Genomic DNA, 12,275 nt, shown 5'->3' with positions numbered 1-12,275 from the left:
TCCCCTTTCTTCTTTCATGTATTTATTGATGGCATGCTCAGTTCTTGTAGAATTCAGATTGTCATACACACACATATCATATCAGCTTCTTACATCTAAGTGTCTGGTCTTCTATATCATCTGAAACGTTTAGGTACCAATCCCATGTAACTTGAAAGTAACTACATCTAATTTATCATTAAAGTCTTTCCTCCTTCCTAATATCTTCTATTTTTGCTTGTCACATTTAAATGTTCCAGATTGTTCAACTAATTTTAATATAAAACAAAGACAAAGTGAGTAAACACAAAATGTTTTAGATCATTTTGTTTATTGAAGGTAAAAAGTTAGTCAAAACCTATATCACCCCATGCCACAGCATCTCAGTCCGATGAAAGTCAGGATTTTGACTAGGCTACTCCAAAACCTTAATTTTGTTTCTTTTGAGCCCTTCGGGGATTGACTTGCTTGTATGCCTCAAATAATTTGCCTGCTGCATAATCCAACTGATGGTATAAAGCAGAAATTATGGTTCTACCAATTATTTTGTGACCTGTGTTGTTGATGTGCTCTTGGAGCTGGTTTGGTAGGCTGGCCATTCCTGGGAAGCTTCATCACTGTTCCAAATTTTTTCCATTTGTAGATAGATATCAATGGCTTTGTTTCTTATCTGTTCTTGAATTGCAGGATCGTGTGCTGCTTTTTGAGACCTTTTAGCCTACTTCACTTTACTAGAGTTTCTTTTTAAGTGATATTTGGATTCAACAGGGCTGGCAGTAATCATGCCTGTTTATGTCTAGTGAAATCAAAACCAATTATTAATTAAATGTGGTTGAATAAGTAATTAGGGGACAATTACTTTTTCACATTGGGTCAAGTAGAGTTTGTAAGCTTTTTTTCTTTCTATACATGAAATCAGTAGTAAAATTGAATTTTTTGAATTGAATTATCTTTGTAATCTATTAAAATTAGTTTGATGATCTAAAACATTGGTATGATAAATATGCAAAAATCAAAGAAATTGGGAAGGGAGCAAATACTTTTTCACAGCACTCTATATAACAATTTGTCCTGATAAATAGCCACCATTTTTCAGAAGGATTGATATCAGTCATAATCAGTGGCTGGAAAACACTCCTATTGAAATGAACACTTGCTGAGCCAGACATAGACCTGGAACACATCTACTGCTAGTTAAGTAACTGGACGACTATTTTTCTGAGAAAAAAACCAAAACGTGTTTTTGACTAGCCAACGTGGAACCCACTAAACACCACCAAAGACCAATGCTACCGAAACCATCCGAGAGAAAAGTGGAAACATATCTAGTGTTTGAGTAGATTGACTTAAGTTATACCTGTTGTGATTACTGTGATTGGTCTTTAAAAAAATCACATGACTTCTCTACCCGCCAAATTGGGTCTACAGTGGGACCTAGAAGCAAAGAGTATGCACAGAGGTGAGTTTTATGTGATAATACAAAGGACCATTGTTTACATAATGGCATAGGAACACAGACACATATAATTTGACGTCAGATAAGATTCTGTAGCTGAAAGGGATGGTTAGCCACCCGAAAGTGTTGTGACAGACAGTGCCAGATTAGCAGGTATCGAAATAAATGTTCCTTAGGAATCAAAAGTCTGTCACAACACCTCCTCAAATGACAGAAAAGTGTTGGTTGGAAAAAAGTCCCCAACCTTGGGCACCCTCTATGTATACCATGTATTTAGATATATGCATGTGATTAAATGTTCCAGGATACTTAGTGAAGTTACTTTTTATGGGGCTTTAGAGATTTAATCACCTTGCTAACTTTTGTTTCCACAATGGGGCTGCTGAGTTGCTCCTGAATCTCTATCTAAACATCTATTGTAAGGAACACAGAGACACCCCCTTTTTTTGCATTGTAGAGGAAATGGCATAAGGGTAATTTCTTGTGTGAACACTAGGAAACCTGTTGCAAAGTGAGTTTCTTGGAATAGTAGGATGTGGGCCACTACTTGGGAAACTGGTTTGGGCAGTAAACAAAATGGAAGACTCATCTTGTCTAAACTATGAATTGCCCCTCATCTCCCACGTATGGGATGGGTGTCAACAATTGTCAACTTTAGCTGTCCGGGTATGCTTACTGAGATACAATAACTGGTTCTTGCACAAATATATGAAACACAACCAAAACTTATGTATACTTGACCTACCCAATCCCTTCAAGATTCAGAACAGAAATAACAACACTCCTTTCACTTCCTCTGCTCTCAAAAAGTGGACACCACCCCAAAAAAATATTTTGAAGTCTAAACATAAGGCATAACATTTCCAGCACAGGGCCAGAGCTATTTATAGGCAAGGAAGGCGCAGGCCTAGAGTGCAGATCTGTGGCAGACTGGACTGCCCATTGATGGAGCACGGCCTGTTGGGGAGATCTTCCTGTAACCAGATAAAAACAAAGGGAGTGCAAGGTCTGCTCATACAGAGCTTGCATTTCATTGCTTTCTCATGATGCAGTAGAACTGAGCAGAACAGATGTTGTGTCTCACCACAGGACAAATGTTAGATATGGGGAGAAAGCGGAGAGATGGGTAGTATAGAATAGATAGAAAAAAAAAAGATAAAGATGTAGGGGATAGATAATGAGGAGGGGACAGATAGAGAGAAAGGGAAGATAATGAGAATAATGTATCTTAGGGCACTTATGTCTATGTTTATGCATAGAGGCAAGCATGAATGTATGTGTATGTACACTATATGGACAAAAGTATTGGGACACTTGACCATTACACCAACCGAACAGGGGTTTTATGACATTACATTCTAAATACATAGACATTAATATGTAGTTGCAACCCTCCACTGTTCTGTGAAGGCTTTCTACAAGATTTTGGAGTGTTTCTGTCAGTGGGCTTGGCTGTCAGAAGACAGCCAAGGGCTGGAAAAGATAACGAGGCACATAAATTATAACTTAAATGTTTATTCTTTAAATATTATTCTTTAAACTAAATTGTGAAATATGTAACTGAAAAGAAATTGAATTTAGGAAACTAAGTTGGTGAAGCACAAAAGTCAATACATTTCAGCAGGCCATAAAAAAAACCATATATAAATCACAAACACTAAAGCATGTTATAAACAATCTAATAAATAAGAGCATGAAAAAACAATCTCAGAACCTAAGGGTACAAAATAACTCCCAAACTAATATTCCAAATGGGCAAGAATCTAAACCTGTGCATCAAAGCGATGGTTAATGACCAATGAAGTTCAGTGCCAAATAGAGCAGTCAATGTAAAATCCAGATGTGGCAACAAAGTAATAAAGATAATAATGATACAAAGTTGCTCTGATGTATTCAGAGATCAGGTATTTGTATATCTGCCCAAAACAGACTGCTTAATGTTCAGTAGCAGACACAGCGAAGCTTATTAATAATGTGGACTTGTAGCAGGAGGGAAAATAATAATAATAATAAGCAGCCAGGAGATCAAGTTGTTGGCCACACACAGTGAGCACACCAGAATGGCAAAAATAGTGCAGACTGTAAACAGCAGAGTAAAGAGTCACCCAGAGTGATAGTAGTAAACAAGAGGATCTGTCCAAACTGTTGAGAAGAAAGTCCTTACCTGTGGAGACTTTATCAAAGGCATTCTTTCTTCTCCTTACCTCCACTGGCCTAACAGCCACAGCTGCATGGGTCAAAACCGGGCAACCTGTGCAACCACTTCCACCCCTTTAAAGTTGCACTCCATGCATGGCAAGGGCCCAGTTCTGGCACTCACATCACTGTGCATTCCTGCTTCCATTGGGCTAGTCCAAAATTGTTCACAAAGGGCTGATCCATAAGATAAATTAGAGGGTGCAATTTTCAGGCCCATGATTTTCAAATATTTGGGATCTCTATTATGTACATCACTAAAATGCTTTACAAGACTCACATTAAGTTTGCGCTTAACAATATTATTTTATGTTCTCTGAAGCAGGCCTTCAAAGTCCTACATAATAGTGAAAGGGAAATGTTCCACTTTACCCAATAACTCTATTCAAATATGTTTTGTTCTCTTTATCAAGAACCTTTAGTGTGCCAAAACATTTTTTTTTTAAATTGGCACAGTAGAATAAACAATAATAGGTCTTAAAGGCAAACTCAGTTGTAAATAATTGCACAATAGTGTTTTTTTAGGAGATGGAAAAGAGGTGATAAACAGTGGATCTTCTTTAAAAGGATCATTACATTTTTGTGTTTTTAAAATTTCACTTTTAGCTCCCTTCTTAGTTTTCTCTGATGCCATAATGTTGTATTATACACTTTATCATGAAATTTCTGGCAAAGCAAATTAGATTAAACCACAAAATGTGCAATTTCTTTTTCACCAAAGAGGATTTCATTAACCGACGAGGGCATTTAAATATCGATTTATGGCTACCATTTGAAGAAATACAGAGATAATAATATTACCCAGTTTAATACAGCTTTTTTAGGTCTAAAGTTTCAATAGTCTCCATTTGCACATTAAAAGTTATTTCAAACCATACATATTTGAATCCACAAACATATTACTTTGTAGTTACTTTTCAAATACCGTAATTTGTTTCTTTTTTTTTTAAATGCATACCATATCTTACATCTTTATTTTTCTCTGAGGATTCTTATACATTTTCCCTGAATGTACGTTAATAGCATTTTACAGTTCCTGATTCCTTATCCATTCGTTGATTTGTATGATCGATTTGGCACCAATATGATCCCTTCACTCCTCCCCTTGTATCTCTCTGTTTAGTTTCTTTTCCTCATCTCCTTCTATTTCTCTTTGCCTCCTTTGTTTTCTCACTTCATCCCTACCCTCTCTTCCCCCCTCTCCCTCTTCATCTCTCCCCTCCTCCCTCCTTCCCTCCCCTCTCTCCCATCATCAGTTCATCAAAATCATTTTAATTATTTTTAGCATCTTATCTGTAACTTAATTACTTGCAGAGGCTGTCTGGCCCACGGTGAAGAGGGACAACTGCCCCTACGCATGTCAAAACTTCCTCAAAATGGGCCAGGCTGACTAGGACCAGCCCACTTGTGAAGGAGGAAACAAAGTAGGGTCATGTAATCCGTTGTTATGTCACGCTACAGTATAAGTGTGGCTGAGTAAGTGTGTATATGTTAGCATGAGTTTTTCAGTATAAGTGTGTGTTACAGAGTGTGTATCAGTAGTGAGTGTATGTGTGTCAGTGTGTGTGTTTTAGCATGAGTGTCTATGCATGTGTTAGTGTGAGTGTTTGTGTGTGTTTTAGCATGAGTGTGCATGTGTGTGATCAATGATAATCAGTGGGGTCATGCAATGCAAATTCAGTCTGGATCTCTTACTAAGCCTTAAGATGCTAATGCTTGAAGTAAATTTGCAAACACGCTCTATTCCTCCTGGAAGGAAGGAAGGAAAGAGAAAGAAAGAAAGAAAGAAAGAAAGAAAAGGACTAAAAAGAGAACAAAAATGGGAAGAGAAAAGAAAAATGGAGTGTATGCACCACACAACATATATGCTAGTTAGCATATCACATTTTTGCACATGATCAGCAGACTCTTATTGAAGTCACTCAGACAGCCAATTGCATGTATGCCAGCTAAACATCAGTGGTCAAAAGGAAGGTTTCTGAAGGAGCCCAGCTGCCATTGACCAAAATGGGAGTTCTACTGATTATGTGCAAGAAACATACTGAAATGGTACCCCAGTATGTATCTAACTTCAATTTAAGGTTGTAGAAATATATTCCCCATTATAAATACAGGATACACACTACCACAACATCCTTATCTCATGACTCAGTTGATTACATTTTTAATTTAAAATAATCTAAATATTTTTACTTGAATATAATAATGCATTTTACCTAGTTCCACCTTAAATACACATCTGATAATTAGACAATTTTATTAAAGCAAATTTTACAACTGAGTTACCATACCCAAATAATCCCATCTGGACACACAATATGCTTCTGAATCTTATTCCCAAGTATACATTTGTCAAAATGTATTGATGTGAGTGTTCTGATTTTTGTTGCTGTGCTCCTCCGTTTAAATGTCCTTCCCTGGATCGATATGTCATTCAGTTGACGTGCCATCTGAGACAGCTATTGCCATCTGTTTTTTTCTACTTTTTTGGAGAAAATGCTATACCCATCTGCAAATAAATTGCATATATATATATATATTTATATATGACAAAATGTTACTGTGAATATTTACAAAAAATAATAATAATGAGCTAAATGTTTATTTCTACATTACTTCTATTCCAAAATAAAATTGTCAGTTTAAGCTACTTTTGGTAATTAGTATTTGTTTTATAAACATGTTGTTTTGGGCATTAATAGGCAATAAGCAATTGGCTGAAGCACTTTACTGACCTTACATCACTTTGAAAATATAGCAGGCAGCTATCTAAATTTTTCCTGAGGAAAAGCTTTTTGACAGTGGCCTGAAGTCTTGGAAGAAGATTAGCCCAGGATGTTAGTAGCCCCATGCCCTTGTTGTCAGCCCTGTCATGTAAAATATATGTCTTAAATCACCTTGGCCAAGCAAAGCTTTCATGTCCTCCTTCAGCTGCTTTCTCCTTGACCCGTCGCAACAGTGATCAACCTTGTAAATGGCATGTTCTCTGTCATATTTTTAAAATTGATTATTAATATTAACAATAGTTACCATAAATTAGTAAGATCACTATAAATTTACCGTAATAAATAATATTGCTAAATAACCTAGTTGGCAGATTTAAGCTGGAAACTTTCACATGGTTTTAGACTAGAAACATTTTTGGGAAAAGGGAGATCATGAATTTTAGTGAAGATAATAATTTAAAATGCATTAATTAATACTGTAGCTCCTTCAAATAAGGCTTATTAAAACCGAAATCCTAGATGACCTTTCATGAAGTATGATTATCACATATGTAATTTTGTATTGTTCTCAAACATGAACCAAAACCTTTTAATATGTATGCATCTGTGTAAGCTCAAGGTAAAATAAAAATAATATAATGTGGTACGGTAAGTCTTTACTTATATTTTCAGATTTATAACTATTTTATGTAAGGGAGTTATAATAGTTATACATGTTGTTAGTTTCTGACTAAGATTATTTTGCTTTAGGGGGCGTCAGAGAAAATATAATTTACTTTAGGGAAGCTAATAAAAAAAAAAGCAACCCATAAAATTATTTGTACATTTTTTTTCTCATCAGTAAGCACCCACAGTGCACCAAGAGCAAATGACATTAAATTAATGTTTTCTACGTACACATGCGCACTAACATTCATTGCCACATGTTCCCACGTGGCAATTTTCCACAGTGATTAAATAATTACTGTAACAGATACTGTGAATACATCCAAGAATAAAACTTTTTGATGTTCACTGGAATAATTGATGTAAAATTTCAGGGAAATTATGCAATAATGTGAACAACCTTTTTTTGTAAGAATAACCTTTTTCAGCAGTATAACCTTCTGATATAGTTGGCTTAACAAATAGAGAAATGTATTTCAGGAGATAGCATTTGTTTCATTGTTGAGTTTTCACCTCGATTAAGAATCACTCAACTGCTTTCTAACTTATTTAATATAAGCAAATTTAAAAAAATAAGCAATTCGTTCGGTAATAGCCTGTCCTGTAAAATATGTTTTCAAAATACAAATCTATGAGTCTTTTTAAACTGATTTTTATTATTATTTTTTTATTCCAGTATATTCAATTTTGTCTAACGTCTGCAAATATTTTATTACCCACTGTCTAACTTATAATGACTTTCATCATATGACTTCAATCCCAACCTGGCAGAATTCACATGGGAGTTTCCTTACTTTCCTGGCGATTACTCAGAGCTTGGAGGGGAAATACAAGACTTTGCCACCTTCCTGTCTACTAACCGATGAACAGATTCTGTATTTTCATGATGTCTTGGAAAAAAAGGCTTAAAAGGTAAATTATCATTCACTTTTTTTAGAGCTTTCTTTGTACAGTTATGTGCAGCTTTTTAGTAAGTCTGGCTCTTGGGTCACTGCAATTAAAAATGTCTGTTGTCTTTTTTATGATTAATAGATTTATATAGCACCATCATATTCTTTAGCACTGTGCTATTAACTAAAATGTTAATCACAAGGGACATATGATCATTAATATATTCTAAATCTATTTAGGAGGTGTTCCTTAAAGTTTGATTCCAGTTCCAAACATATGGAAAAACATAAGTAGGGCCTATCGAATGAATGAATAATATGAATAGAATCACTTTTCACAACACCTTCATTTATTTTTCCAAGGGTACCTTCAATTGATAAAAATAAGAACAATTACCTCATCAGGCAAGACTAATCAATGCAGCAGCTACCACAACAAAACAGTGTCTAGATTATTCTGTAACATTAGAAGCAGACAGTACTAAACAATCTGCAAGCCCACACAATCTTTTTCAGTTGACTGTATAATTTAGAAGTAGATACCAGGGTTTTTTTTTGTGTTTTATCTAAACACAACTTACATGCTATATGGTTTAGTAAACTGTTATACAAATCCATCTAAGAAATCAGGAAAAAATACTTTTGTCTTTTCTTAATTAATAAAATGTGTTATATATATAGATTTTGTATGTGTAAGCATGTTTGCACTGTCAAGAAACTGATATTTTATAAGCTTAGTGCTTAAATTAAAGATTTTCAAACGACTGTCTTCTAGTACTTATCGTGGTGCTGATTACTTTTCCTGCTTGTTTCAGCAGAATATCTTCAGACTAGTATTCCACATGTACTTGTAGAAATGGTCTGGGGATAGAAAACTGAACCTGAAGACCAGATTAAACACGGATACATCCGCCAACTGGATTCTCATGGCTGCACGTAAGTCTTATCTCTCCCAGCCAAGCATTGCAGCTTGTCTACAGCTGGAAGGCGCACGCTAGAGCATTAAATTGGTCACATGAGCAGTCCTTACGGCAAGTAGGATGCATGAAGGGTACTGGCTCACAAACTACAAATGTGGGTTTAAACAGAAATATTGGGTTTGATTCAATGAGCTGGCTAACATTTAATTGGCCTCAATCAAGAATGACCGTTTATTCAGCAGTACGAACGCACAGAAAATTCTACTCTTAAACCACAGAAAACCTTCCTTTTAAATCCAAGCACCAGGGACTCAGAAGTACCGGTAAGTTGGGGGGGGGGGACAGGAGGATCCAGGTCCCCTGCATCGCTACGGGGGATCTGGATCTTAGTCTCATAGTCAGACCTAGTTGAGGTCTGATTATAAGACGACCCCGATTATAAGACGAGGGGTATTTTTCAGAGCAAATACGGTATTTAATCAGATTTTGCTTTGGCAATCTGCACGCTGTTGTGGTGTGACAAGGTAATACAGTCTTTGGCTGGGAACCATTCTGTATTTTCTGATTACGATTAGATTTAGTCATGTACGTTAAATCAAGCTCATTATTCAGATCAGTTCAGATTCAGTTGTGGAACATCAACATCCTTATTCTGTATAATACCTAGAATAACATCCAGTCACGCGTCCATATGTTAGCATAGAATATTCATTTCCTGACCTGATGTTATCTCTAATCTCCTTTTTAAGCTGCCAAGAGAGGGTTACTAACTTGACAACAGAGAAGAAGTAACTTAATGCTGTGTTAGTATAATGAAGATTCTTTCACTGGAATTTGAGATGGCTGCTCCCATGATATACACATAAGGTGGGATTCAACCACATATATACTGCTAATTTTATCTTTAAACACAATTTATTCATTTATTTATTTATATATCATTGATTAGTATATAGAACTGTACGATGTAGAGTTTGGGGAAAGCAACAGTTTTGGAGAAAAAATTTGGAAGATTCAGCAACATTTATGGTATTGTTTAGCATCTTCTTCCCCTTATCCCTTATTCTAACAGATTATAAATAAAATAATTTGTTCATAAGACTGTTAAATAAGGCATTCCTGGTGCAACTTGCATTTAGGAAAACATTTTGCTTAAATCCATTAGTTAAACAAATTAACTAATATTAAGAAATGCCTAAGTGTATGTAATCTATAACCTTGGGAACATCAAATGTCAATTTAACATGAAATTGAATTTATTAAATAAAAATGGGATGCTATTGTTGCATAATGCATTGTAAACATTACAGAATTCTTAAGAGTATTAAGTATGACATTTCTTGGTTCCTACAATTGCTCAATTTTTATTTATGGAAAATATTGCACACCATTAATAATTTCCGATATGATATTAATATTTATAATTTATTAATAATTGTTTTATGTGTATTAAATGTATATTTCAGTATTTATAATTTATATGTATAAATATATTCTGCATAGAATTTCAATCTTTCTATATAACTTATATACATATTTTAACTGAAAATCTGTGTATAGCAAGACATTCTATCATATTTATTGCACTCTTACATACAATATAAACCACCTTGGTTACATATTAAAGTCACAAAAAGATGTAGCTCCATCAACCTAATCAATACATACCTAATTGTGTTGGCAAACAGTTCATTTCTGAAATTTCCACAGTGCCTGTTAAATTCTGTTATTTGTCCATTTGGGCAAGCACGTCTAATAGTGTTATTGAGGTGTATTGTTTCATTTTTAGTATTGCCATTATTATAAATAAATTTGATATTGCTTTGTTTATCTACATGTAATGTATTAAGTACGGTAAGTTTTGATATTGTTATATCGTTTTGGATCTGCTAGTTGACACAGATTAAAGAAACAGGGTCTTAATATTCTGCCTTCTTGTTTTGAATACTAATACCTTCATGACAGTCAACACCAATATTGTATAAATCGAACAAACATTGAGCATGTCTTAAATAATATTTAATACTGCATTGCTAGTGAGTACTTCTTGAAATTAATATATATAATCCCTTTGGGTGTCAGGAGGCGAAGCCAATTTTAGCAGGGATCATGTCTTTTTTCTTGTATACTAGCCGGGTGATCTCTTAATAGACCTCAATCTGTGACTGCAGCATTCTCTTCAGAGGAAATCCTGTGTATAACTATAGCATGAGGCTTTTCTCTTTAACCGCTTTGACACCCCTATAGATATACAGACATATCCATACAAAAGTTGGAAAGATGTCCCTTACCTATACCCAGTAGTGTATATAGGTTTTGTGCTTCCCTAGGCCTGACTAAACCCACAGGCCCCTTAGTTTTAAAATGCCCTACCTGCCCAAATCACACCTCTTCCAGTATAAACTCCACCCCTCCTCTTAAGCCTCCACCTCTTCCTCTCTGTATATTAAACATGAATACAGAGTACCTACTTGTATATTTTGTTCTTATGTGCTAATTTAGAAACATAGAAAGTGATGGCAGATAAGAACCATTAGGCCCATCCAGCCTGCCCAACCGCTGAGTATTTTCCTTAGTACCTGGCCTTTTCCTATATCTAGTTTAGCGTTATGCCTATCCCATGCTTTAAGTATTTAAATGTTTCTCTTATATCCCCCCTGTCACGTCTTTCTTCCAGGCTTTATATATATTAAGATCCTTTAACCTTTACTGGTAAGTTTTACTGCGCCCCCCTACCCCCTACCCACTGACTTCTTTTCCCCTCACTACACTAACTAATTTCTCTGCTGTCACTGAAGAGGATGTACATGCTCTTCTTCTTTCCTCTTGTCCAACCACATGCCCCCTTGACCCCATCCCTTCCCATCTCACCCTGTCTCTTTCACTACTGGATCTGTCCCATCGCCCTTCAAGCATGCTATCATTACTCCTATCTTGAAAAAGTCCTCCCTTGACCTTCCCATCTCTCTGCTTCCTTTCACCTCCAAGCTCTCTGATCGAACCTTCAGCATCTTTATCTCCAGTAATACTTCCCCTCCCTCTCTCAGTTTGGGCACCCCAAGGCTCAGTTTTAGGACCCCTTCTGTTCTCTCTTTACACTTCCTCCCTTGGCAAACTGATCTCATCCTTTGGCTTTCAATACCACCTGTACACTGATGACACCCAGATCTATCTATCCTCCCCTGATCTCTCTCCCTCTGTCTTAGATTGTCTATCTAACTGCCTTGCATCTGTCTCTACCTGGATATCTGCACGTTTCTTGAAACTTAACCTCTCCAAAACTGAACTCCTCATCTTCCCTCCCTCCAATGCTATGATTCCCCCATCTATCTCCCTCAATGTTAATGGTGCTATCATCTCCCTGTCATGCATGTTGTCTTGGTGTCACCCTTGACTCGGGCCTTTCGTTCACACCCCATATTCAGTCTATCTCTAAAAACTG

Source organism: Spea bombifrons, chromosome 1 (genome assembly GCF_027358695.1).
Source record: "Spea bombifrons isolate aSpeBom1 chromosome 1, aSpeBom1.2.pri, whole genome shotgun sequence".
In the NCBI taxonomy this organism is placed as follows: domain Eukaryota; kingdom Metazoa; phylum Chordata; class Amphibia; order Anura; family Pelobatidae; genus Spea; species Spea bombifrons.
Note: the sequence above shows the minus strand (reverse complement) of the source record.